General features: G+C 46.0%; 1 protein-coding gene across 10 annotated transcripts in view; it reads right to left on the reverse strand.

Moving 5' to 3' along the window:
• FOXN2 (forkhead box N2) overlaps positions 1-10524 on the reverse strand; it is a 125683-nt gene extending 115159 nt beyond the window's left edge. For 4 of the 10 annotated variants that reach the window (XR_006172664.2, XR_010600243.1, XM_065590751.1 and 1 more), the window contains exon 1: positions 10211-10349. The gene's annotated coding sequence lies outside the window, so the exon portion shown is untranslated. Of the gene's footprint in view, positions 1-8970; positions 9671-10210 lie in introns of those variants that run through there. The other 6 variants (XM_008179215.4, XM_042842417.2, XR_010600244.1 and 3 more) reach the window with 5 other exon arrangements.
• Between the last annotated feature and the right edge of the window lie 17248 nt (positions 10525-27772).

Consider the following 27772-nt stretch of genomic DNA (forward strand, 5'->3'; position numbering starts at 1 on the left):
AGTGAAAAAGCACAATACAATTTCTGCACAGGAAGTTACACAACACAATTTTATTAACTGTCAAGCAGGGAGAACACAAAGCAGATCTATCTATGTTAATATGCTCACCAAGTGCTAACTCAAAAATGGAAATACAGGACAGTTAATTACAATATCATTTTATACTAACATATACATACTACCACATGGATTAACAACTGTCTCAAACCTGTGCAGCCAAATGAAATAAAATGGATGAAACTTAGACTGATGCTAAAAGCTAATATAAATTATGTAAGCAAGTAATACACACTGCTGCATCCATAAAGCTGATAATCTTTATTTTTGGGGATGAAAGGCCTGTATACCACAACACATGAGAGGGCTCCCCTCTTGGATTTACAAAACAAGAGTTTAGGTCCTGCACCTCCCCACACATACCTGCACCCCTCATCTCTCTGTTCTGAGGGGCTCCCCATCCTACTCCTCTGCTTTGAGGGCACCTCTACATATACCTGCCTATCATGATGGAGGCACAGCCAGGACAAATTTAAGTTGTGTTACAACCCCATGAGCCAGGTTGAACCGACCGCACCAAAACCACAATTTCAACAAACAGTCGTTGCAACTTTTGAACCAAAAACAAACAAATCAAAAAACATTCTTACAGCCTTGCCAATAAGTCAACTGTGCTCAGTATCCTTCACTCCCAATAGTTCCAGTGGGAGCTGAGGATGCTCAGCATCTACCATGAGTCAGGCTCTGTGTTTATAAAGTGTTTTGAAACGATGAGGTGTAATTTTAGTGCTAAGTTTAGAATTGTATAAAAAAAGGGGGGGGGAAATTGAGACGTTTCTAGGAAGCTCAAATGTAATAAAAATAAAAGGCAAACAAACAAAAGCCTCTCATTTGTGTAAGAGTGGGAAAAGGTAGAGTCAGGATATTATGTCAGAACTCCCACACTCCAAGTACGCTGTGCAGCAAGAAAGTAGTCTCCTGTCCTTCTTTCACCCATCACATACACAGGTCTTATCAGAGATTTCTAAATGCTCTCACTAGAGATGAGCAATCAAAGCAATAGAATAATCCCTACTAGTACACCTGTGCATGTTCAGCCAAGCAAATATATGTCAATGTTTTTAAATATTACAGCTGGATGGTGAAAGAATAGAGACTAGTACACAAGGGATTTTTTGTGAAAATTCCCCTCCTTGCTCAACCAGTAGTCGCAAGACAATGAGCATTTCTATATTAGAAAAGCTGCACCCAGTGTAAATATATTGATCTAGTTAGACTGGTGTAAACCCCTGATGTAGATACACATAAGTAGAAGTTAAAATGGTTTAAATCAGTTTATCTTGTGTCTGTAAATTGCAAACTAACCCTTGCTTAAATCAGTTTAATTTCACTGCCTCTGTATTATTAGGGATTTGCACTGATTGAGCTAGGTTGATTTAAAATTTATTTAGTTAAACCAGTGCAATTTTTCTCATATAGACCAAGTCTGAGCATCCTAGTCTGGCACAGCTGCCCATGGCAACAGCCACACTGTCACTTAAACCTACCCAGGGTAAGTCTAAACATCACCACGTTAAAAACTGTTTCAGCTGCAGAAATCTCTTCTACACTAGTGCTGTGTGTTGCCAATACCACTGCAGTTCCCTACCAAAGCCAGAGACCATGGCCCAATTCTCTGTTGCCCTGCACCTTGTATAGTAATTTACAGCAGTGCAAAGTGAGTGTAAAATGCCATTATTCTAATGGTAGCATTTTACACTCTTTTTGCACTAGCGTACTTGATAAAGTGCAAGTCAAAAGGGAATCAGGGCTTAGTCTTGAACACTTTAAAAAACAACATTTGTCCCCATCCATATTGGCCAAACAGTGTTACAAACTAGTTCAGGCACACAGGAGTTTCCTCTTTATGACTAAGTGTGGTTTTTAAGTCAGATTAAACTATTAAACAAAAACAGAAATGATGTTAAGATCATATATATTTGACAAAGGTCCACGCTAACCTGGCCAGATACTACAAACTTGATTCTCCTCTGATTAACACAGTGTAACTCCAATGGCATTATTCTTGATTTGCACTTGCATACATGAAAGAGAATCAAGCCCTGTCATTCTGATTCAATAGCATTTAAACATCCATTTTTCACAAGTGTGAAATGATTAGACGGGATGCAAGGCAGGGTGGATAAAAATCAATGATTTTTTTTATTTAAATCCGATTTTTTGATAAAATAGTTTTAATTAAGATATTAAACTGATAAGAACAGATAGTAGGTAATGTTTTTACCCCTCAGCTCACAGAAGTTATAGCTCAAAGATATCTCCTCATGGAATAGGGATTATAAATTCTAATTCTATAGTATGAGACAATATATCCATGTAATGTTTAAGAACAGTTTTGTAAATGAGTTTCAATAGTTCATGGATTAGGGACCCAATTTTATGGGGTTCCAGGGGCTTCTGTATAGATCATTTAGGTTAATCTTTCTATCTACCCAATGGGACTCAGTGCTCAGTCTAGAAGATACCATCAGAGATGCTTAGTTTTGCAGTTCTCAAACTGTGGATTTGTGTCTCCAGAAATAACATGCTTTTTTGTTAACAGCAAAAATGTTTTTAAATAAATAAATAATATATAGAGGTGAGAAATAACAGACCTCAAACCTATTGTCCTTCTGCAAATTTGTGTACACAGAGTCAATCCCCTACCTCTCTCTAAAAGTGCAAAGTTTCAAAAAGTTCCATGAATAGACAATTGTTCGGGGTGGAATAGATCTGGACAAGCCTAGAAATAAAGGTGAGAAGGGAGGGACAGGGAGTAGAAACAAAAGTGAAACTGTTTGAGCAGCATATTCCAGAAGTCTTGAGGTCTTTCTGAGTGTAGCCTTCATTGATTTGAGATCTACCATACCATTCTCTCACTAGAAGGGAAAACCTATAATGGCAGCAGGCCATAAAAGAGACCCAGTTTAGGAATAAGAACCATTCAAGAAATATGTTTGCTGATGATGTTTTAAGAAAGTCACACCAGTGAACTGATGGAAGTGACTTAAGCACTTGGATTCAGAGACTGTTGAAATGATAATCTCACTATTAACAGCAGTAGCTTCTTCTGACGGTGTAGAAAGAAGCCAATATTTTAAGTTTCTCATGTTGACCTGGCTGACATAGTCAATTTAATTTTTATTTTTGTTTTTTTTTAATTCCATTAAACTATTTTAGTTAAAAACAATATTAACAAAAACAAACCTGATTTTGAAAAACTTGTATATTTAACTAAATTCAAAAATTTATATGCTTGTTTTGTTAAAATATTATGTTTGCCGTTGAAGAAAAAAATCCAGAATTCATAATGTTGTTTTAGTTAAATAAAATTACAATGTCTGTCTGGTGATGTTCTCCTCCTAATACAGCATGGCAAGAAAATCCTCCAAATGTTAATGATTAACCTGTTGAATTGGAGCTATTGATGAAGTCATTGGGAGATGAACTATCTGCTTCAATTACTTTTGGTAAATGAAATAACCAAACAATCATTCATTTTCAGATATAGCTGTAAAACTAAACTGAAAAGTTTTCAAAATAAATCACTTTAAAAATGTATAGTGGGTACCTTCTAAAAATGAAACCTACATCTATCTCTGAGGGTATGTCTACACTACCCGCCGGATTGGTGGGCAGTGATCGATCCAGCGGGGGTCGATTTATCACAATAAATCGATCCCCAAGCACTCCTCCGTCTCGCCTGCCGTGAGAGGCGCAGGCGGAGTCGATGGGGGGAGCGGCAGCAGTCGACTCACCGCGGTGAAGACACCACGGTAAGTCGATCTAAGTACGTCGACTTCAGCGATCTGAAGTTGCGTAACTTAGATCGATCCCTCCCTCCCACCTCCCCCTTGTAGACCAGGCCTTAGTTGTGAAGAATATGTATTAAGGTTATAACAACCAACAAGAATGGGAAGGGAAGAAAGAGGATCCGGGGAACTACAGGCCAGTCAGCCTCACCTCAGTCCCTGGAAAAATCATGGAGCAGGTCCTCAAGGAATCAATTATGAAACATTTAGAGGAGAGGAAAGTGATCAGGAACAGTCAGCATGGATTCACGAAGGGGAAGTCGTGCCTGACTAACCTAATTGCCTTCTATGATGAGATAACTGGCTCTGTGGATGAGGGGAAAGCAGTGGATGTGTTATTCCTTGACTTTAGCAAAGCTTTTGATACGGTCTCCCACAGTATTCTTGCCGCCAAGTTAAAGAAGTATGGGCTGGATGAATGGACTGTAAGGTGGATAGAAAGCTGGCTAGATCGTCGGGCTCAACGGGTAGTGATCAATGGCTCCATGTCTAGTTGGCAGCCGGTTTCAAGCGGAGTGCCCCAAGGGTCGGTCCTGGGGCCGGTTTTGTTTAATATCTTTATTAATGATCTGGAGGATGGTGTGGACTGCACTCTCAGCAAGTTTGCAGATGACACTAAACTAGGAGGCGTGGTAGATACACTAGAGGGTAGGGATCGGATACAGAGGGACCTAGACAAATTAGAGGATTGGTCCGAAAAAAACCTGATGAGGTTCAACAAGGACAAGTGCAGAGTCCTGCACTTAGGACGGAAGAATCCCATGCCCTGCTACAGACTAGGGACCGAATGGCTAGGTAGCAGTTCTGCAGAAAAGGACCTAGGGGTCACAGTGGACGAGAAGCTGGATATGAGTCAACAGTGTGCTCTTGTTGCCAAGAAGGCTAACGGCATTTTGGGCTGTATAAGTAGGGGCATTGCCAGCAGATGGAGGAACGTGATCGTTCCCCTGTATTCATCACTGGTGAGTCCACACATGGAGTTTTGTGTCCAGTTTTGGGCCCCACACTACAAGAAGGATGTGGAAAAATTGGAAAGAGTCCAGCAGAGGGCAACAAAAATGATTAGGGGTCTGGAGCACATGACTTATGAGGAGAGGCTGAGGGAACTGGGATTGTTTAGTCTCCAGAAGAGAAGAATGAGGGGGGATTTGATAGCAGCCTTCAACTACCTGAAGGGGGGTTCCAAAGAGGATGGAGCTCGGCTGTTCTCAGTGGTGGCAGATGACAGAACAAGGAGCAATGGTCTCAAGTTGCAGTGGGGGAGGTCCAGGTTGGATATCAGGAAAAACTATTTCACTAGGAGGGTGGTGAAACACTGGAATGAGTTACCTAGGGAGGTGGTGGAGTCTCCTTCCTTGGAGGTTTTTAAGGCCCGGCTTGACAAAGCCCTGGCTGGGATGATTTAGCTGGGAATTGGTCCTGCTTTGAGCAGGGGGTTGGACTAGATGACCTCTTGAGGTCCCTTCCAACTCTGATATTCTATGATTCTATGAATGCACTTTTATGTAGAAATCCATGATTAAATCGAGTCTTCCTGACTAGTGATTTAAATCATGATTTAACTCAAATCCATCCCGATGCAAGGCAGCGGAGAATCAGGCCCACTGTCTACATATGTTATGCAAACCATATTTAAAACTGGTTCAGCTAGCATGGTTTAATTGTCTGTGTGGAAGAAACTTAAAATCCCTGGGGAGACAGAGAGAGAGAGTACAAGTCAAGAGAAAGTGGGAGAAGAATTCTGAAAGTTTTTCCAACATTTTTTCCTCTCTCATCTGTGTGCAATGAAACCTCGGTCTCTTTCCTTTTGGGTTTGGGGTTAAGATAAACTGTTTAAAATAAATTAATACTTTGTGTATGTATATATTTCTGCAAGCTTCTTTTGGGACTTACTGATAATTATTAAGGGCTCCATTCTCCCATCTGCAGGATAAAAGCATCTCCAATTACAGATAATTGGGTCCCACAAGGGGAAATGATTTAAAGACTATCTACTTGTAATCATTTCATGCATGACATTGCTTTTGCCCAGCTGACTACTTGTGTATCACCCACTTTCTCTGAACTCCTAGGTTTCTTTTTGTTTGTTTGTTTGGAATACTATTTCACTGAGAAGCAGAGCTCAGTGCAATGGCTCTCATTTGTCTACTTTCACTTGTATCTTTTTATGGACCTTCAGATGTGTTAACAGTGGCTGATACTCTGAAGCAATAGGAGTTTAATAAATCATGCTTCTTTCTTGAAAGTAGGAGAGAGAGTTTTTGAAAGTCCTATAAAACTTAGCTCTCAATGTTTTTAAGCTGTTTTTAAGTTTGACCCCGGCTGGAGCTCTGGCGGAGCGTGGCCAGCCCCACTCTCCTGGCTGGAGCTCCGGCCGGACCGCAGCAGCCCCGCAGCCCCGCGACCCCAGCCGGACCGCCAGCCGGAGCACGGCAGCCCTGCAGCCCCGCGACCCCGGACAGAGCGCGGCAGCCCCACAACCCCGCGGCCCCAGCCGGAGCGCGGCAGCCCCACAGCCCCGCGGCCCCGGCCGGAGCGCCAGCCAGAGCGCGGTAAGCCCCGGGGCCCCCTCTTCCCCAGCCGGCAATCCAAAGTGCTGCCCCAGGAATTGGGCCCCACACTTGCTAAAGCCGGCCCTGATGCTGTGGGCCTCAACTACTGTATATCTGTCCTCTGACACATCAAAGCATGGTTGGTTTAGACCGAACCATGCTTTAGCTACATTTGGGATAGATGTTTTGTAACCAAGTCCCCCAATACAACTGCATTACTAGTGTGGATGGGTACAATAACTGTGCTTGCACTAAAGATTTTGTTTTTTTTCAGGGAGCATGTGGTTAAGGAATTTCCCCCTAGTGCTACCACTAGGGTTGCACAAGTAGTGGCACCAGTGGGAGCTGCAGTACTATTTGAATTACTGGGACAGGCAGTTCTATGCCAGCCCATAACTAAAGGCCCACACCATTAGTTAAGCCCAGGCTACAATTGATTACTGGGGACAACAGATTAAAAAAAAAATGGGAGGGGGAGTGAGGTTGAAAATCAGGGATCCAGAGAGGGGACACTGAGTAGAGAATCCCCCAACAGTTCCCACTACTCAAAGGTGTCTAGGGTGTCAGTGAACTTTGCCCAGAGGAATTCTGCCCAGAAGTATGCTCAGATAAGGGACCAGGAATAGGCCCAAAGTCACAGAGCACACCGCCTAGCTTCCTACTTCTGGAGCGATGGATAGTCACCTTGGCCAGTGCCAAGAGAAGGTTGACGAGGATGTCCCATGATTGTGGAGGCCACAGACAGAGTGTGCACAGATCAGGAGATGCGGGGAAAAGTGCAGCCAGAACTTCAGTAAGAGGTTCTGGATGATGCAAAGGAGGGGCTACAATCTGATGAACCCTACACAGATGTGTGCCAAGGTCTCTCTCTTGCCCCAAAAGGGACAGGTGTTGGGGGAATTTGTGAACTGCACCAGGCAAACACCCATGATTTCAGCTCCATGGAGGAGCCACCAACTAGTATCCCCAGCAGGTCGCAGAATAAGGGTAGAGTATATATATATTCAGGCCCAGAGAATGCAAGTTAACTAACCCTGAGAAGAACAGGGGACGTTCACACCTCTCAAGCCATTCTTTCATGCTGTCTGTCTGCTGATTCAATTACACAGCATTGTACCAGTTCATAATCAGGTTGTCTTCATAGCCATAAAATAGAATATAATTTAGCACTTCTACCTGTTAATTAGATTTCAGTTTTGCAGAAACTTGTAAGTAACGTACAACCAGACACCAAGGAAAAGTTTCCTACTCACTACTGGCTATAAAAAAAATCCATACCCTCTTAAGTTTGCATATATAGTTTTAGGAGCAAAACAGAACTTTCCATCATCATATAATTTAGTTACTAAGAGCATTTATGTTTGAACAAAGATCACAATTGCGATGTTACATTTTTTCCTACACCATCAAAATCATTCAGTGTAAAATTTCTGACTCACAATCTACAACCAATGTTATGGCTCAGATGGGATGCTGAGGGCGTGTTCTCCTCACTCACCAATTTATTAATTTATTTTTGAACTCTCCTATCAATGTCCTCCTCAGTACAGGACTACTGAATTCTTTCTCCTGGTTCCCTCTCCTCTATACTTTTTTTTTTTTTTTTTTTTTTAAACATAGCTGTACCATTGCCTTAACTAACCCACTTCTGCCAGAGGATTTCCCCATGCTCAAAAAGCAGGATACATCACAGTGCAGTAAAATGGTGTTATATTTTTTCATTTTGTTTTTAGTACAACCCTTAATTTAATATAAACAGTGTTAATTTATTTCTGTTGAAAAACTGAGAATTAAGAAAAACTGAAATCCATCTTACTATACTGTATTATTCATAATGTGCCCCAAAGCATATCCAATGGGGTACAAAACACAAAAGAACATGTCAATCTGATCAACTGCCAGTCACTTTTCTGGGTTAATTTAAGAAACTGTGGCTAACATTTTCATTACAACAACCAATGCAAATATTATTACCATAAACACACACAAATGCATGCACACCATTTGTGTACATATATATACACATACACAATACTGCTTTTAAAGCCCCTTTATATACCTAAACACAGATTAAGAGAAACATCTGAAACTCCTGACAAAAAGAAATAAGTTTTTAGGTATCTCAAAAGTTTGAGAACATCACATCCAGGAAAAAATTTCCTAGTGGAAAAGGGGGGTTGGGCAGAAGGAAGCCCACTCCATATAAACTAATGTCTCATAAGAACAACTAACACTACAGAGATCTCAACAGTGAGCCAAGTACTTCACCCAAGAGCACAAGAGAAAGGAGAAGACACCGAGAACGACGGCTAAACTGCCGCGCAGAAGTAGCTGGGCAGCGGTGGCAGCAGCAGACTGGGGGACGATCTCCCTCTCTCTGGAGCTCATGAGGACCGGTGAGAGGCTGGCTCTTTGTCGCGGTTGTTACAGACACACACACTCCCAGAAATGCCTATGACTTGCTGGGGTGGGCTCAGCGGGCCACGTGTCTGTCACAATCCCAACCAAAATGGGGGAGATCAATGAACTAAACGCACATGATCCGGGGGGGGTGGTGGTGTGAAACTCACCTTGCACGCATCAGCTGCTGCCTTTGCTAATGGATCCGAGGGGGGGGGACAGAGGCCCTTCCTGCAGCTGGGGAAGGTTATGTTTTTAAGGGCAAGAGGACTAACACCTCCTCTCCTCACCGGGCTGGCTCAGGCAGGACAGGCACCTACAAGGAACTGCGGTGGGTGCTATTCTTGGCGCAACACCTTCTCCCGGCCACATGCTCCTTAGAGAGCCTCCCCCCTTCCTCCCACGGGAAAACAGGGGCATATGGGGAAGGAAAAGCCAGTCCAACAGCAGTAACAGAGTTGCAGGACTCAGCCCAGCTGTCAACCTCACTCTCCAACAGGGAGGAGAGCATCCCTCCCTTGCGCGGTGGGGGGGTGGTAATTTTACGGCAAGTCTCCCTTCTCTGGAGGGATGATTGTACTGCGGGGGCTGCGCGGGAGTCACTCATCGCTGACTTCAGATCTGCACTCCTGGCAAGCGTCCTCAGTGCTGGGGGGGCTGCGAACCCGGAGCGCGATCTCGGCACATGCTTTCTCTTAGGGTGGGCTTGGGGGCTCCGGCCCTTACCCAGACTCTCTGGAAGCGACCCATGCGGAACACCGACCCAGGCAGCCCCAAATCGTCAACATAAGCTTCCTCGCCTCTTCCATTATTTACTCTCTCCCTCTCTGCGCGTTATCCATGTGTGCTCACTCACGCCCGCCGCCGAGCAGCCCTTCTCCCTCTCATCACACACACGCGGCCCCCCAGCCTCTTCCCAGACCTGACTGCGAAAACAAAACAAGGCTCCGTCCCCTCACGAGTCACACCCGAGCTCTCCAGAGGCACCAGCCCCCTGAACAAACTGCTTCCTCTCCCTCCATATTTATTAAGCAATTTTAACCAAAGACAGGCTGTCCCCTGTGCGGCCGGGTGAGCGGGACAAACTCCAATCCACAACCCACCTGCCCCTGTTAAACCTCCTCCCCCAGCCCACGTTTGTTATTTTGAATCACAATTTCATTCCAGCCCCAATTAACAAACCCACTTTATACATCCCACCTCTGAGAGGCGGCAGTGATCCCCCCCGCCCCAGTGCTGCCACCTCAGAGCAGGAAACGCTCATCCTTTAACCACATGTATGTTCTTTGTAGGTTCAGATATTCTAAAATAAAACACACGCAAATATAGGCTGGGAATCTCTCTGCTGGAAGGGTTGGAGGAAAAATCTCCCCCACCACCATCACAGTTAATAATGGGGTCCATACTCACAGTAGTCATGAAGCTGTGCGGCTGGGGGAGAGTGGACACAATATGGCAGCAGGCCCGTAGGGGGATGTGTCAGGGATCAGCAGCAGCTGCTGCTCCCTCTCTCCCTGCGCAGCAGCAACACCACCCTCTAGTCTCTCGGTCTCCCCATAGCAACACGGCACCGAAGCCACTAACCCCTCCTCCCCTTCCTATACTTACCACACAGCCTTCTCCTCCCCCTGTCCAAGTGGGCTGGCCCCCTCCCCTCCTGCAGTCATATACAGGAGACGAGTCCATTGCTGTGGAGGGGGGGAGGGGATGGAGAATAGCTTGTGAGTAGTTCATTGCAAAGGGGAAGGGGGTGACTTCCCTTCCCTGCCAAGTTCAGTGTGTGTCTCTGACTAGGGGTTCCGTTGTTCTATGGGGGAGGAAGGAGGCTCCTGGGGTCAGTCACTACAGACATTTCCGCAGCTCCTGACCTTCTGCCTGAGGCTTAGACTATGGTCATAAGGACTGTGCTCCCCCATCTCCCTCCCTCCATTTATATAGAACTGAGACTGCCTTTGTACTAAAGCTGCAACGTTTTGTAGTGTCACTCAAACCCATCCATTGAGAGATGGTGTGGCAGCACCATGACCTTGCGTTGAAAGGTTGCTCTACAGCAGGGGTCGGCAACATTTGGCACGCGGCTCACCAGGGTAAGCACCCTGGCGGGCCGGGCCAGGCCAGTTTATTAACCTGCTGACGCGGCAGGTTCAGCCAATCGCGGCTCCCACTGGCCGCGGTTCGCCGTCCCGGTCCAATGGGGGCGTCGAGAAGCGGCGCGGGCGAGCGATGTGCTGGTCGCGGCTTCCCGCTGCTCCCATTGGCCCGGGACGGCGAACCGCGGCCAGTGTGGGCCGTGATCGGCCGAACCTGCCGCGTCAGTAGGTAAATAAACTGGCCCGGCCCGCCAGGGCCTGGCGAGCCGCGTGCCAAACGTTGCCGACCCCTGCCCTACAGTGTGAAACCAGCGTGGGCCCTGGAACTGATTTGGGGAACACACAGGCAGCCGTCCTTCAGCACAATGTGTGTGGCCTGACCAAACAGGGACAATCACAGAGATACCCCTTTTTGAAAAAGTCCTGTAGAATTTAAAAGGGATAAAACCAACAGTGTTCTTATAGAAATGTAATAGGGTCCTATAGAAGTTACTCTCAAAAGCTGGTAGAATACACCATTTCTCTTAGGCTTTCTGGGCCATCCTATAAAATTCTATAATAGTGATATAAATCTTTATTCTTAATATGGTCTGGAAAATCCACAGAAAATATATAATTTTATATAAAGGATTATAGGATTTTCCTGTAAAGGACTAGGACAGCAGCAAATCCAGAAAATTACACCCACTTTAAGTCCTGCTTCTCCACTATCCCCCAGCCCCTCGGCAGTCCCACGTTCCCCAGGCACCCAACTATACGCTAGCAACTTAGTTACTTGTGGTTTGTTTTGTTTTGTGAAGTACACATTTTTGGCAGAGTGAAATGCTCCATTTCCAAAGAGATGAAATCTGCTTTACTTATTTTTTATCCCTCTTGAGAGATAATAAGGTTTCCAGCTGTAAAGACCACATGTGTTTGTTTTGTGTTGTACTGCTTTGTGCTCACTCATGCCTTTAGCTTTAAGCTCTTTAGGGCAGGAACTTTGTTATTTGTTTAGCATGGTTTACACTGCTGTGTACACTTGCAGTTTTACAACATCATAATAGGATCTGGGATCTAGTTGTGAGGAATAGGGAGAGATTTTGCATTTCCGATCCCCCCACTCCTTGTTAGGAAGGTGTCCCATCCCCTCCCTAAGGTTTCCCTTATTGCGGAGGGACACTTGGCCTCTGATGCATTGCAGTCACTTATCTGAGCAAAGGACAGTAATGTAGTTGTAGGGGGGAATACCAGGAAATTCTCTCATTCCTCATTAGTTGTTACTGTTTTTAATGTTAAATAATTTACTAGTCAGGAAATAGTTCCTCTACAGTAGAACCTCAGAGTTACGAACTGATCAGTCAATCACACACGTCATTTGGAACCAGAAGTACGCAATCAGGCAGCAGCAGAGACCATAAAAAAAAAAAAAGCAAATACAGTACAGTACTGTGTTAAACATAAACTACTAAAAAATTAAAGGGAAAGCAGCATTTTTCTTCTGCATAGAAAAGTTTCAAAACTGTACTAAGTCAATGTTCAGTTGCAAACTTTTGAAAGAATAACCATAACATTTTGTTCAGAGTTACAAACATTTCAAAGTTACATATAACCTCCATTCCTGAGGTTCTACTGTATGTATTTTTTTCTGTGATTTGGATGATTCGGGGCCAGTCTTAATGATCCACAGGACATCCCTTCTGGGAAGAGAGGTCAGATCTAGCAGCACTGAGGTTTTTTCCCTCCTGGCAGCAGCACACAGAGATTTCTTCCCCACACTCATGGAGCAGAACCAGATTCATAAATAGGGTTGACTTGTGAGCTGCAGAGTTTGCAACAGACTGAAGGTCCAGACTTTCAGTATCCTATTTTCCTCATGCCTAGGCTTGGCCCTGATTATCACTTGCTAAATACATTATGATTCGTTTTTCCCTGGTTTGCTGCTTCAGTCAACTTTTCCGTGGCTTCTCCTCCCCTAGGTGGGTAAGGGAAGTGCACTTAAATAATAAATAATTATAATTAAATGTATTAATAAATTAATATTTTATTAAAAATAACTAACACTCTAGGCACCTTTGACACCAAAAACAATTAATCAAAACTAAAACTAGCAGCTAACTCACTGGCAAATGCAACAACACTTTGCCCTTCCCCTGCCCAAAAATATTGGTCACCATCAAACCCTGCCTTCCCCCAAGGCTCAAGTAAATAGGCTTTAACCCAAGCATGCCAACAAACCTGGACTATATCAGATCAAGGAAGGAGTAGTTCCAAAGCTGAGAACTCCCTCAAAAAACACTCTGTTGCCCTTGCCTTTAGACCAAGGAGCTAAAGCTTGAGCTCTTCTGCTGGTAACAACTGTGGCAATATAGAGAGCATTAGAAAAATTCCCACATCACGCTAATGCCGTTCTGTGTGCATGTCCTCCAGGCACTCTCCTCCTGCCGAGGCACTATGGGATGGCTGCCCAGAGTTTCATAGCATAAAGGAAGGCATGGTGGTGCATAAACATGCTTGACACATGACTATGTTGTGATAAAAGGTCTTCCAATCAGCCCAAAGCCACACCTTCTCTATCACATAGGGTCTTTTGTTCTCAATAATGAGTATTGTTTGGCCATTTGAATCAGGATGTGTTGACCACCCTTTTGTCCAGCCACTCTGCAACACTAAAGGAAACCCATTTGAATCCAATTACAAATTCAATATCCATTTGAATTCAGTTTCAGTTAGGGCTCAAGTCTGGACCACCAGCTATCTGAACAGTTCTCACCTACTTGTTGCTTGAATACATTTCAGTTCTGACCTTTTAACTTTAGCTATTCACAAATTTTCCATTTAAATCTTTTTAATAAATATTTGATTTCAGTAGGAAAAAAACTTCTTTCACATTCTACTTTTTTCCCACTGGAAAAAGATAGAAGAGAGGTTTTTTTAGTGTTTTCCCCCCACTAAAGCAATTTAAATATACATTCCATTACATTTTTAAATTTTTCATTGAAACAAAAAAATTACAGAAAATGTCAATTGAAACAAAACATTTTAATTTCTTTTGAAAATTGTCACAAAATATACTTACTTTTTTCTAACCAGCTCTGCTCTTAATCACTGAGGTTCTGTTCACACTTGCCTTTTTGACCCAAAATTCCACTTCAGTGCTACCACTAATTCAGTTCCATCACTAATACCAATGATGGGAACACTAGTGTTGTCCTGTGGTGCCTGTGTTTTTAATCACCCCTTTGATGGTAAAACCACCAGTGATGAGTGCACTGTCTATGCTATTGCTATCATTGCAGGAACTGAATCACTTGTAGCAATAGGGGGATAATTTGATGGTGAAGGGGTGAAATTAGAAAGGACCTGGGAGGATATCTGTAATGATTTGAATATTTAAACTTTTTACTTCGTATCATGATCAGGTTTTCATCACAATAATAACTTTCTTCACACCCTTGTCATAACTATACCATCTGAAAATGTTTAAGAAAAGTAAATAATTCAGGTTAAGACACAGAAACAGCTTGGTTACACAGACCCTTGCTATCCCACGGCACCAAAAAGCAGGCTATAAACAAATTGGTATGCCCATTGCATATTCTGAGGATTGTGCTCAACCGGCACTCTTGTGCCAAGGAGAAGAAAGGCAGTACTGGGCATCCCTATTTATACTCAGAAAAATGCTTATCCACCAACCACAAGGTGTTTGGACACCTGCTTTCTTAGGGATCTTTACTGCAAGTGGCACCTTAGATTTGTAATTCTGTTCATTGCTAAGTGCTTTGAAAAGTGACAACTTCAAAGTGAACTCATTCTCCAAGTCAATGTGTCTGCCTATCTAGTTGTCAAAGGTAATGCTCTGTTTGCAATTTGTGTCTCTGTACATCTGCTGATTTGCTCTCTACTGCTATGTACGTGGCATGTGTCTGATCTTTTTCATTGCCACAGACAAATTCAAAAGGAAGAGTTTGCAGTGTATCTCTTCTAGGACTAATTTTCTGCTTCAACTATCCTGCTGCTTAATTTGCTCTGTCCCATCTCCAGTAATGATATACATGCACTTTCTGTGCTAGTTTCTATCTGTATCTGGTGCACCAATACATACATTGATATACAGGCCTTTGCCCCCTCTGTGCACAGAGTCTGCAGCTGAGAGATCAGGTCCCCATTGTGCTAGGTGCTGTCCAAATACATACTGACACACCGTCTTTGCCCTGAAAAGTTTTTTGCCTGATAATCTCCATTCCTGTGCTCATCCTCATATCTATGCTTATGTCCTTCCTTCTGTACACTTACAATTTATATTTTTACTCAGAATTTTCTGTACAATACCTGCATTTTTGTGACCATGCCCCACAATAAATATTCAATTTATACTTCTGTGACGTTATTGACATGAACTGTAATTGTATAGATCATTGTTGCAATCAGGGTCCTATGGGGCACCAAATCTTGTACAAAGGAGGTCTAGTAAGGTATCTATGAAAAGATTATGATTTGCTGGTTATGACTATGCTATGTATGCATGTATCATTTTTGTATTTAAAGTTATAAGTATTGGCTCTATACGGTCTGTATTTCAAACTTGGGCTATGCTTCTGGGTGACACCCCAGACAGTTTGGTGTCAGCACTGCCCGGCCTGCTTGACGGCCAATTAAAGACCATCAGCTATATAACTGATCCATTGAGAGAAGGCAGATACACCTTATGCAGGGGCATGCCTACAGAGAGGACTCTAAGTCTTTCAAGCCATGTTCTGGGCAGCTTGTGTTTGGAACAAAGGAAGCACAGGCTGCATGGCAAGAGACTATAAAAGGCAGCTGCATCTTCTTCATTTTGTCTTCAGTCCTGCTTTTTACCTCTGGAGGAACTTTGCTACAAACTGAAGTTCTGAACAAAGGACTGAATGACTCATCCAAGCTGTAGATGTACTCCAAAAACTTGATTTGAACTTGCAGTTTATTCCATCACTGCTACAAGCCCAAACCAAGAACTTTGCCATTACTGTATGTAATTGATTCCATTTAACCATTTTTAGCTCTCATCTATATTTCTTTCTTTTTATGAATAAACCTTTAGAGTTTAGATTCTAAAGGACTGGCAACAGCGTGATTTGTGGGTAAGATCTAACTGGTATATTGATCTGGGGCTGGGGTTTGGTCCTTTGGGATCAGGAGAACCTTTTTCTCTTTTACTGGGGTATTGGTTGTCATAACCCTTCATCCCCATAAGGAGTGGCGCTGGGAAACCGGAGTGTCTGAGGGAATTGCTTGTATGACTTCTCGTTAGCCAGTGGAGTAAAACCGAAGTCCTCTCTGTTTGACTAGTTTGGTGTGCCTCAGTAGTGAAGGAACCCCAGCCTAAGGCTGTAACTGCCCTGCTGTAAGCAATTTGTCCTGAATTGATACTCTCAGTAGTGTCCCACAAAATGCCACTTTGTTACAACTTCTCCATTCGTCTGAGAGAAGCATGCACTAAGCTTTGCATTCAACAATTTGAATGCTGTTCCCAGGGCAGTTTTCACCTTAATCCTCTGTTGGCAGATTCCATGCTGCTTCTCACAAGAGGTGCAGCACAGAATCTGAAGCTCTCATCTCTATGGAGACTTCCCTTCTGCCCACAACTTGCTCCCTCCCACACTTAGCCTTGACCCCAGCACAATTCCTATGCCATAGGCTACATTACCTTTTCAAGAGGCTCCCATCATTCCATGGAATATGCCTTAAGGGTTGATCCAAGGGTCAGACAGGGTCATCCTGGCCACACTACTAGGGAGCTTGGATCGGTAGCAGAGCAGTGTTATCAATTACATTAAAATCTTGGGTTCCTCTCAAACATAGAACTGAACTCACTACACTGAATGGGAAACTGTCCTGTGTTGTTTAGTTGCCTGTAGCTCTCAATGTCACCACATATTGGATATCTGTGATCTAAAACACAGACTAAAGTACTATGCTAATTTTAGGTCCCTACACTAAAAGACATTTAGAAGTGTGTAGATAGCTTTTAGAAAGAGTTTGCCAGGCCCTGTCTACACTGGCAAGTTTCTGCGCAGTAAAGCAGCTTTCTGCGCTGTAACTCCCGAGGTGTACACACTGCTGAGCCACTTAGTGCACAGAAACTGCGCAGTTGTAGCGCTTTAAAAAAACCACCCCAACGAGCGGTGTACAGCTTTCTGCGCCGGTGCTACAGCGCTGCAGTGCCAGTGTAGACGATTGTAGACCGTGGCGATTACAACGCTGCAATTGGCCTCCGGGAGGTGTCCCACAATGCCTGTTCTCACCTCTCTGGTCATCGGTTTGAACTCTACTGCCCTGCCCTGAGGTGACCAACTGACATCCCCACCCCGTAAATTCCTTTCGAAATTTGGAAGTCCCCTTCCTGTTTGCTCGGTGATGCGTGCAGTGGTCTCAGTGCATCTTTCCAGGTAGCCATGCCTGCTCCATGCACCAGGCAATCCCCCGCTTGGAGCAATGCTGAGCTGCTGGACCTCATCAGCATTTGGGGAGAGGAGGCTGTCCAGTCCCAGCTGCGCTCCATCCATAGGAATTATGATACCTATGGACAGATTTCACAATGCATGACAGAAGGGGCCATGACCCAGGCACATTGCAGTGCTGGGTCAAAGTGAAGGAGCTGTGGAACGCCTACCACAAGGTGCAGGAGACAAACCGCCCCTCCGGTGCTGCACCCACAAGCTGCCGGTTCTACAAAGAGCTGGATGCAATACGTGGCGGCGACCCCACCTCCACTGCGAAGGCTCCTGTGGATACTTCATTGGCTCGCGTGCCAGTCGAGAGTGGACCAAGCCAGGAGGAGGCAATCTTGGATGAGGATGTGGAGGGGGAAGGGGACCAAGAGGCAGAGGATGACTTGGACGTCAGCGATGCATGCAGCCAGAAGCACTTTTCTACCCCGGAGGAGCCTAGCCAGTCACAGCTGTCAGAGATTGGTGAGGCACAAACAGGAGAGGAGGCCCCTGGTAAGTGGATCTGATTTTCAGAATCGCTGAGGTGAGTTGTTGGGGGTAAGAGGGCAGGAAGGTTTCAAAAAGCAGGCTCGTCTCTCACTGCATACCTAGTCTGAGCAGCGGAATAGGCTGTTGATTGACTCCCTCACTTCACAGGAATCTCCCTCAGTATCTCTACAAGAGTTCCTGGAGATCTCTGGGCAATCCGCTTCCGCAGGTCCTTCGGCAGAGCTGCTTTGTTTCTTGCCCCATTAACGGTAACTTTCCAGCGCCACTGCACCGTCACAAGGAGGGGGGAAATGACCATTGCTGCACACAGGTGAGCTGCATAAGGGCCAGGGTGGAAGCCGCAGGCTTGGAGAAGACAGTCCCTTGATTCCCTGCTCCCCCTCAGCAGCGAGATATCTTCCATAATGATCACATCCAGGGCCGTTGTAACCACTAAGCGAACGAGGCGGCTGCCTAGGGCGCCAAGATTTGGGGGCACCAAAAAGCAGTGCCCAAAATTTTTTTTTACTACAGTGGAGTCACATCTTATGCGGGGGTTAGGTTCTAAGGTCAGCACATAAGAGGAAAATCGCGTATAGTGAAAATTACCATAAAGTACAGTACACACAGTATACAATGTATACACTAGAACAGGGGTCCTCAACCTACGGCACGCGTGCCAAAGGTGGCACACGAGCCAATTTTTTTTTAATGGCAGGCTGCGGGTCCCGGCCACTGCTGAGCCCGTTGCTGGCCTGGGGTTCCATTCACTCAGCTGGCAGCAAGCTGAGTGGGCCGCCAGCCCGCTGCCGGTCTGGGGTTCCGTCCGCCAGCTCCTGACAGCTGGGGTCCCAGCTGCCGGCCCCGCTCAGCCTGCTCATCCCGCTGCCAGCCGGGGTCCTAGCCGCGGGCCCCACTCAGCCCGCTGCCAGCTGGGGTCCCAGCCAGTGGCTCCACTCAGCCTCCTGCCAATCAGGGTGAATGGTCTGGGGTTCTGTTCACCCAGGGTTCTGTCCGCCGGCCTGGGGTTCCGTTCACCCAGGTCGACAGGAGGCTGAGCGGAGCCGGCGGCTGCGACCCCAGCTGGCAGCGGGCTGAGGTCCCAGCCGCCGCCCCGCTCAGCCCTTGCCAGTCGGGGTCCCGGCCCCGGGGTCCTGGGGTTCCGTTCAACCAGGCCTGCAGGAGGCTGAGCGGGGCCGGCAGACAGAACCGCAGACCGGCAGTGGGCTGAGCAGCTCAGACCACTGATGGTCTCGGGTTCTGGCTGCCGGCCCCTTGCCAGCCGGGGTCTCGGCCGCCAGCCCCACTCAGCCTCCTGCCAGCCTGGGTGGACAGCCTGGGTGAATGGCCCGCTGCTGGTCTGGGGTTCCATCCACCGGTTCCTGGCAGCCGGGATCCTGGCCGCCGGCGTTGTTGAGCCTGCTGCCGGCCTTGGGTTCTGTTCACCCAGGCCAGCAGGAGGCTGAGCGGAGCCACCAGCTGGGACCCCGGCTGGCAGCAGGCTGAGATCCCAGCCGCCGGCCCCGCACAGCCCACTGCCAGCCCTGAGCAGGCTGAGTGGGGCCGGTGGCTGGGAACCCGGCCGGCAGCAGGCTGAGTGGGCTGAGAGGGGCCGGCAGCCAGGACCCCGGCTGGCAGGAGCCGGCGGATGGAACCCCAGACCAGCAGCAGGCTCAGTGGCGGCCGGGACCCACAGCCTGCCATTAAAAAAAAATTGGCTCACATGCCACCTTCGGCACGCGTGCCATAGGTTGAGGACCCCTGTGCTAGTGTATACTGTGTATACTGTACTTTATGGTAATTTTCACTATACGCGATTTTCCTCTTATGCGCTGACCTTAGAACCTAACCCCCGCGTAAGATGTGACTCCACTGTATTCATTTTTGAAAGTTTATAATAAGCGATGCTCCAGGGGGAGGGACTGGGAAAGGGCGTCACAAGGTGCAAGTTTTGCCTAGGGCACAAGATATCCTTGCACCAGCCCTGGCATCCTGTGAAAAGTGTGGGGACAGTGCTGGCTGTCCCCAAGAGCCTTATGCCCAGTGTAGAGCAGGGTCTGGGAAGAGTGATTTATCCTGCCCCTGCGACTACTCACCATTTTGGGGGTCTTGTGGCTCATGTGTGCTTGCCTGGGGTCAGTCAGTTAGTGACAGGTGTGTGAGTACTGGCTGTGTTTTAAAGCACTGAATCAGTGTTATCTGTGTTGCAAACAATACTGCTTCTGTAAAATGTTGCATTTAAACTTCACAGAGATGACCTTGGAAGCCCAGCCTCCCTTTTTGTTATCGGCAGCGGAACGGCTGCGCAGAATTAGAAAGCGGCCAAAAAGAACTAAGGAAGGACTTTCTGCGTGAGGTTACAATGCACTCCGCCGCCAAGAAACAGGAACTGAAGGAGTGGCAGGACAGCAAGAAGAGGAACCGAAAGGAGAATGCAGCACACCAGAATGAAGCCACGGCATGGCTCTTAAACATTATGGAGCACCAAGTGGACACGCTCCAGGCAATACTAGCTCTTCAATCTGAGCAGCTCTGCGCCCACCCTCCCCTGCAGCCACTGCTGCAAAACTCTTTCCCAGGAGCACCCCAGACACCACCACCACACTCTTATCAACCTCCTGGCTCCAGTCTCTGCTACAGCATTCCACTCCTCCCTCCTCACAGTCCAGGACTGTGGACTCCCACTACCCACTGCATTCAACATCCACCCCTCTGCAGTTTGGCCTTGCTGAAGTACAGTACCCGCTGCATTGTACTCCAAAGGAGAAGGTTGGATATGATCCCTGGACATACACAAATCTTTAGCCGTCCTGGGACCTCTCCTCCTCCTGGGACCTTCCCTTCTCCCATCCCTCTCCCTGCTGATGTATTTTTTGTTTGACTCTCTCCTCCAGTTGTTGTCTTTTAATAAAAGAATTGTGTTGGTTTGAAAGCAATTTTTATTCTATTAATTGAAAGCAAAATGAGCAATGCAAAGCAACATACAATAATGTTAAGGCCCCTTCTTGCATCATGTGCATCACCTCCTAGCATTACAAGCACTGAAATCCTGAGCATAGGAACAAATATTAGTGGCTTTCAGCTTCAAATTGCTGCCTCAAGGCATCCCTGATCCTTATTGCCCTGCGCTGTGCCCCTCTAACAGCCCTGGTCTGTGGCTGTTCAAACTCAGCCTCCAGGCGCTGAGCCTCTATGGTCCAGCCCTGAGTGAAGCTTTCACCCTTCCCTTCACAAATATTATGGAGTGTACAGCACATGGCTATAAGCATAGGAATATTGTCATTGACCAGGTCCAGCTTCCCATAGAGGCATTGCCAGCAGGCTTTTAAATGGCCAAAAGCACACTCAACAGTCATTCTGCACTTGCTCAGACTTTTGTTGAACAGCTCTTTGCTGCTGTCAAGTTGCCCTGTGTATGACTTCATAAGCCACAGCATTAAGGGGTAGGTGGGGTCTCCCAGGATCACAATGGGCATTTCAACTTCCCCTGCGGTGATCTTCTGGTCCAGGAAGAAAGTCCCAGCTTGCAGCTTCCTGAACAGGCCAGTGTTCCGAAAGATGCATGCGTCATGCACCTTTCCAGACCAGCCTGTGTTAATGTCTGTGAAATGTCCACAGTGATACACAAGCACCTGGAGAACCATCGAGAAATACCCCTTGCGATTAATGTACTTGGTGGCTAGGTGGTCTGGCGCCAGAATTGGAATATGCGTGCCATCTATAGCCCCTCCGCAGTTAGGGAAGCGCATTTGTGCAAAGCCATCCACAATGTCTTGCATGTTGCCCAGAGTCACAGTCTTTCAGAGCAGGATGTGATTAATGGCCCTGCACACTTCCATCAACCTAAGTCCAACTGTCGACTTTCCCACTCCGAATTGGTTAGTGACTGATCGGTAGCAGTCTGGAGTAGCCAGCTTCCACAGTACAATCACCACACGCTTCTCCAACAACAGGGCAGCTCTCATTCTTGTGTCCTTGCGCTGCAGTGCTGGGGCGAGCTCATCACACTGTCCCATGAATGTGGCTTTCTCAGGGATGAAAGTAACTTACAAGACTTACCGGTACTGCCGGAGTCCTGAGGAGGGGGCGTGGCCTCATCCGGAATAGGCGTGGCCTCAACTGAAAGAGGCGGGGCCTCTCAAGATTTAAAGGCCCTGGGGCACTGGCTGTGGCTGGAAGCCCAGGGTCTTTAAATCAACCCGGGGCTCCCAGCTGTAGAGGTGGCTGGGAGCCCCCGGGGCTCAGGGGCAAATTAAAGGGCTGCGGGGAGCCCCGAGCCTTGCCGGGCTGGGGCCGGGATTTAAAGGGCTCGGGGCTCCCTGCAGCAGCGGGGAGCTCCGAGCCTTTTAAATCCCAGCCCCAGCCTGGCCGCTGGAGCTGCAGGCAGGATTTAAAGAGCCCTTTAAATCCCCACCACGGAAGCCGGTGTGGTCTGGCACGGCGTACTGGCTCTTGCCGGTATGCCGTACCGGACAGTACTGGCTTACTTTCACCTCTGGGCTTTCCTCATCTGAAAGTTCTGCAGCCACTGCTCATCATCCCAGATGTGCATGACGATGTGATCCCACCACTCAGTGCTTGTTTCCCGAGCCCAAAAGTGGCATTTCACTGTGGTCAGCACCTCCATGAATGCCACAAGCAATCTCGTGTTGTAGCTACTATGAGTGGTGAGATCAATGTCACACTCCTCTTGCCTTTGTAGTTTAAGGAATAACTCCACTGCCACCTGTGACGTGTTAGTCAGAGCGAGCAGCATATTGGTCAACAGTGCGGGATACATTCCTGCAAACCAAAGAGGCAGAGCACACAGTACACAAACCATTGAAAGATGGCGCCAAATGCAGATGGAAGCACAGGGATTTCTGGGATGCAGAGCAATCCATCACGGGATATTGGGACAGGACCCAGGATGCCCGTGACCCCCTCTGCCTTCCCACAAGGCTTAGCGGCAGAAGAGAAAGAGATGCTCTGTGAAATGGCTGCCCAGAGTGTACCACTCCGAATACCACTGCAAGTGCCGCAAGTGTGAACATGCTATTGCGCAGGCAGCTGACAATGTGAACACACAGCAGCTGTTTCCCTTCAGCGCTCTCTGAGCGGCGCTGTAACTGCAGGCGCTGTAACTCTGCCAGTGTAGACATGCCCCCAGTATCGGAAAACAACTTTAGCAAACATGCAGCTATCCTAGCAAAAAGTGCTTTTGCTGGTATAGTTTATATACCAATTCCATGAACATAATAAGATGTACCCAAAAAGACTATTTTGTTTGTATAACTATGTCTACAGTACACTTTTGCTGACAGAGTTATGTCAGTGTGATTTTTTTTTCATACCCATATTCCAACCTACTCCAGCAAAACTATTAAGTGTTCCCCAGGCCTAAGAATCCTAGTTTGGTAGTGTCTCACCAAAATATTTATCAGGAATGGATAAATGTAAAAGGGACTGAAGCATACAATATCTGCTTTAGAAATGTATCCGGTCTTCGTGCTTAGCACTGTTGTCTATGTACACTTAATCCAAAGGAAGTTTATCTGCAGAGATTCCACAATGAACAATGGACTGAGTAAAAATACAATTTTACTATTTGGTAAGAATTTGTATTGTTACACTGAATAAAGAAATAACTTTCTCATCTCCCTAAAACTGTGGGAGATACAAGTATCCTAACAGAAAATGGCAGTCATTTTCTAAATAAAACCAAGTCAATTGTTTCTGTTGGCACAATCAGAAAGATTTGTGTAGTTTAGTAGATAGCTCACTCTGTAATCTACCAGGCTGAATTACCCAGAGATACTTTGTTTTGAAGGGAGTGCAGAAGTCCTGCAGATTTAATTGCCAATAAATCAGCATGACACTCCCTGGCACTTTTTTTTTTACAATGATCTTTTCAAGCAGAAAATGAAGACACTGATTTTTACAGTGTGTGCATACTGCTTATGGTAAGATAACAGCAATGGCACATGCAAGTTCCTCTATTAAAGGCTATACTAGATAATGAAGGACTCCATTAATGGCATGTTCTACTTGCTTTCTGTTATTTTCATTTTGCATTACAGTGAATTTCTTTGTTATTGTAAGCAGAGTATTTATTTTTTTAAGCAATCATTCTTTAATTTGTTATATTACTATATTCCACAGCACTTAAAATTATTTCATTGCTGCTTCATTTTATGTTTGTCTTTAAAAATGTTGAGCTACTTGAAAGCTGATGGTTGTACTTAATTTTCTGATCTAGAAAAATAGACACATTCTTTGGTTTAAATGGAATTAGGGTTCTTTTTAAATAATATTTTTATTGCATTTCAAAAGGTTCATTGCTATACTGAATGGAAACAATATTTGATTCTGTTTATATCAAATATAACTCGATGCTTTAAAGTTGTTAAAAACATAGGGTGGGAGCCACAGACCAGTGAAGTCAACTGAAAGACTGCCAATGACTTCACTGGGCTTTGGATCCAGCCCATAGTATCTTTAGACTACTTTTAATCCAACTATTTCATAGTGCTTGGCAAATATTTAAGATTTACAATATCCCTTTGAGAAAGTTGATCATCATCTTATTATACCCATTTTACAGGTAGGTAAACTGAATCAGAGAAAGATTGAGAATAATTACAATGGAAAGTGTGGGTGCTCGTCGCCTCTGAAAATAAGGCCATAAGAAACTCACCTAAAATTCCGCATTGAGTCACTGGCAGAATGAGGAGGAGTCCTGACTCACAATCTGTCAATGTAACCCTTAAGCAACACTGCCACTCAGGAGCTGAAGTCTGAGATGTTTACATTCTTAGATTGAGGTAAAGTGGCCATTGTACACTAACAGCAGCAGAAGGACATGGTAGAGCTTTTAAGGAACCTGCTGCTGCTGCTGCTACTTAGCGGAGGAATATGCTTTCATTTGGAAGCCCTCAGAAGACAGAAGTCCAGTGTAGAAAGCTCATCCATGCAGACCTAGGCAGGGAGCCAAATCAATTCATTTTATTTTTTTCTACGGTACCTATCACCATGGTAGCTAAGCATGAATAGCAGATGACTACCAACTGAGGATGTTTTCAGATGTAAGTGGAAGTTTATAGACCCTAAAAAAAAAAAAAAAAAAAAAAAAAAAAGCCCAAGAGGCTTACAAGGGACAGAGAGTTCTACAGGTTTTGGGGAAAATGGCTGTGTATTACTGTAGCGGGATTGTCAAGGCTGGATCCCCACTTTGAACTTTAGGGTACAAATGTAGGGGCCTGCATGAAAGCTTTTAAGCTTAACTACCAGCTTAGCTCTGGTTCCGCTGCCACCATTTCAATTAGATTCCCTTCCTGGGAAGCCTTGAAAAACCTTCACCAATTCCCTGGTGAACACAGATCCAATCCCCTTGGATCTAAAACAAGGAGAAATTAACCTTTCCCCCTCCTTCCTTTCACCAACTCCTGGTGAATACAGATCCAACCCCCTTGGATCTAAAAACAAGGAAAAATCAATCAGGTTCTTAAAAAGAAGGCTTTTAATTAAAGAAAAAGGTAAAAATCATCTCTGTAAAATCAGTATGGAAATTAACCTTAGAGGGTAATCAAATTTAAAGAGCTCAGAGGACTCCCCTCTAGTCTTAGGTTCAAAGTACAGCAAACAAAGATAAACACTCTAGTAAAAGGTACATTTACAAGTTGAGAAAACAAAGGAAAACTAACACGCCTTGCCTGGCTATTTACTTACAAGTTTGAAATAGGAGAGACTTGTTTAGTAAGATGTGGAGAACCTGGATTGATGTCTGGTCCCTCTCAGTCCCGAGAGCGAACACACTCCCAAACAAAGAACACAAACAACAGCCTTCCCGGCAAGATTTGAAAGTATCTTGTCCCCTTATTGGTCCTTTAGGTCAGATGCCAGCCAGGTTACCTGAGCTTCTTAACCCTTTACAGGGAAAAGGATTTTGGAGTCTCTGGCCAGGAGGGATTTTATAGTACTGTACACAGGACAGCTGTTACCCTTCCCTTTATAGTTATGACAGGGATGGACACCAGCTCCTTCCTGGGAGGGCTGGAAAGCAGCCCTGGAGAGGGATGGAGCTCTAAAAGCTGGGTTGATTGGGGAAGCAGCTGCAGCTGGGCCATGCCCCAGTCAGGCCACAGCTGGCCTGCATAAAAAGGCTGTGAGCCAGAGGCCAAACAGTCTCCCTCTGCCTGAAAAGGGAGAAGGGCCTGGCTGCAGGGAGCTAGAGACAGGGTACCTGAGTGGAGCAGGGCTGGGGAACTCCAGCCTGGAAAGCCCCAGGCTGCAGCCTAGCATTGGGCTAATAGGTACTGGGGGTTGCAGAGGGCAGCCCAGGGGAAGGCAAAGGCAGCAAGTCCAAACCTAACCTTGCCTGTGATGAGTGGTGTATACTGCAGTCTGCCCCAGGGAGTGGGGCTAGATGGGACAGGCAGTAGCCTTACACTGAGCTGGGGTTAGTGGGTGGGGGTTCCCCTGGGAGGGGAGACCCTGAGAGAAAGGGGTTACTGCCAGGATGCAGCACCCCAGTTAACAGGGCACTGGAGTCCAGGGAGTGACATGGGGGCCAAGCAGTAAGGTGGATCACTGGCCTGCAGAGGGCACTCTGGAACTGGGATGAGCTAATTCCCATGGATGACCAGCAGGAAGCGCTGCAGGGGTGAGTCAGCCCCATTACAATTACATATGGGGATGTTGTTTCCAGTTCAAGGTTTTAGGTGGAAACCTGGCAAACAAAGTGACACTTACTCAAAAGGAGTATTTAAGGGGTAGATTATGGTGGAAGTAGCTATGCTCATATAGTTGCTATAGTGTAGACAGGCCCTGAGATGCTTGGTGCATCAGACTTGAAAAGCTGTGGAAGTGTCAGGTAACTTTTTTTTTTTAGTGAGCTGTTTAGTGAAGAGCTAGATCATGATTAATATAAGCAACACAGTATCTTCCCCCCCCCAGCCCCCTGCGTAATGGTTTAATGTCCAATTCATATTTGGGGTAGAAACTTAGAGCCAAATCCTCAACCAGTGTAAATCAATGTCACTCTGTTGGAGTCAAGGAAGCTCTGCCAAATTAAATGAGGTGGAGATATGGTCTGGGCTGGCTCTAGGTTTTTTGCTGCCCCAAGCAAAAAAAATGTTTGGCTGCCCCCCCGCACTCCCCTGCTGTCCCAGCCCTGGGTTCTCCCACCCACACCCCCTGTTGCCCCAGCCCTGGGCTCTTCTCCCCCCCCACCCCAACCTGCACCCTTCTGCTGTCCCAGCCCTGGGTCACTGGTAACTCGCTCCCAGGGCAGGTCATTCAGCAGGAATTTTGGATGTGCACAGAATACAGACAGGATTGGTTCCCATATGGCTACAGAACTGCAGTAAAGTGGAACAATTTTCAGCTTGTGTGATTGGAGGATATCTGGATGCATATTATAAGACTATCCTACATAAATGAGGAAAAGTTGAGGTGCCTTTATTATTCTTTTTTGTTCCACTCTTTCTTTCTATGGGGAATTTGCCAATGCAATATCACTGTCTTCCTTTTAAACAAATAAAGCAAAACAAAAAAAAGGCAATGACTGTTGAAAATAGCAATTCCAGTCCTAATAACCACTGGGAAGCATTTCTTGCTCAATTTTATCCTACCTTTTCTACAGCAAGTTACAGTGGATCAGTATATTTGATTTGGGAGAAATGAAGTAACAGCTGCCTGAATTGAGCTTGAGCACTCCTGAATTTTGAGGGGTTCAAATCTGGAAGGCAGGTGCTAGATTCCCTTCCTGAATATTAGCTATATCTGGAAAGGAAAATCAATTTCTGCTTCCATGGCTCAGAAGTGGAAATCCTCCTAAGTGCCTGGTACTGTATCTAAAGCTGCCCGGGTCCAGAGCCTCCCCTCTCTTACTTTTCATTTTAAATTCTAGTGGGATCCAGGTACCTCCCTTGCTAGGCTTCAGATAGAGGGGCACTGTCCATTTA

The sequence above is a fragment of the Chrysemys picta genome, chromosome 3, assembly GCF_011386835.1.
Source record: "Chrysemys picta bellii isolate R12L10 chromosome 3, ASM1138683v2, whole genome shotgun sequence".
Lineage (NCBI taxonomy): Eukaryota > Metazoa > Chordata > Testudines > Emydidae > Chrysemys > Chrysemys picta.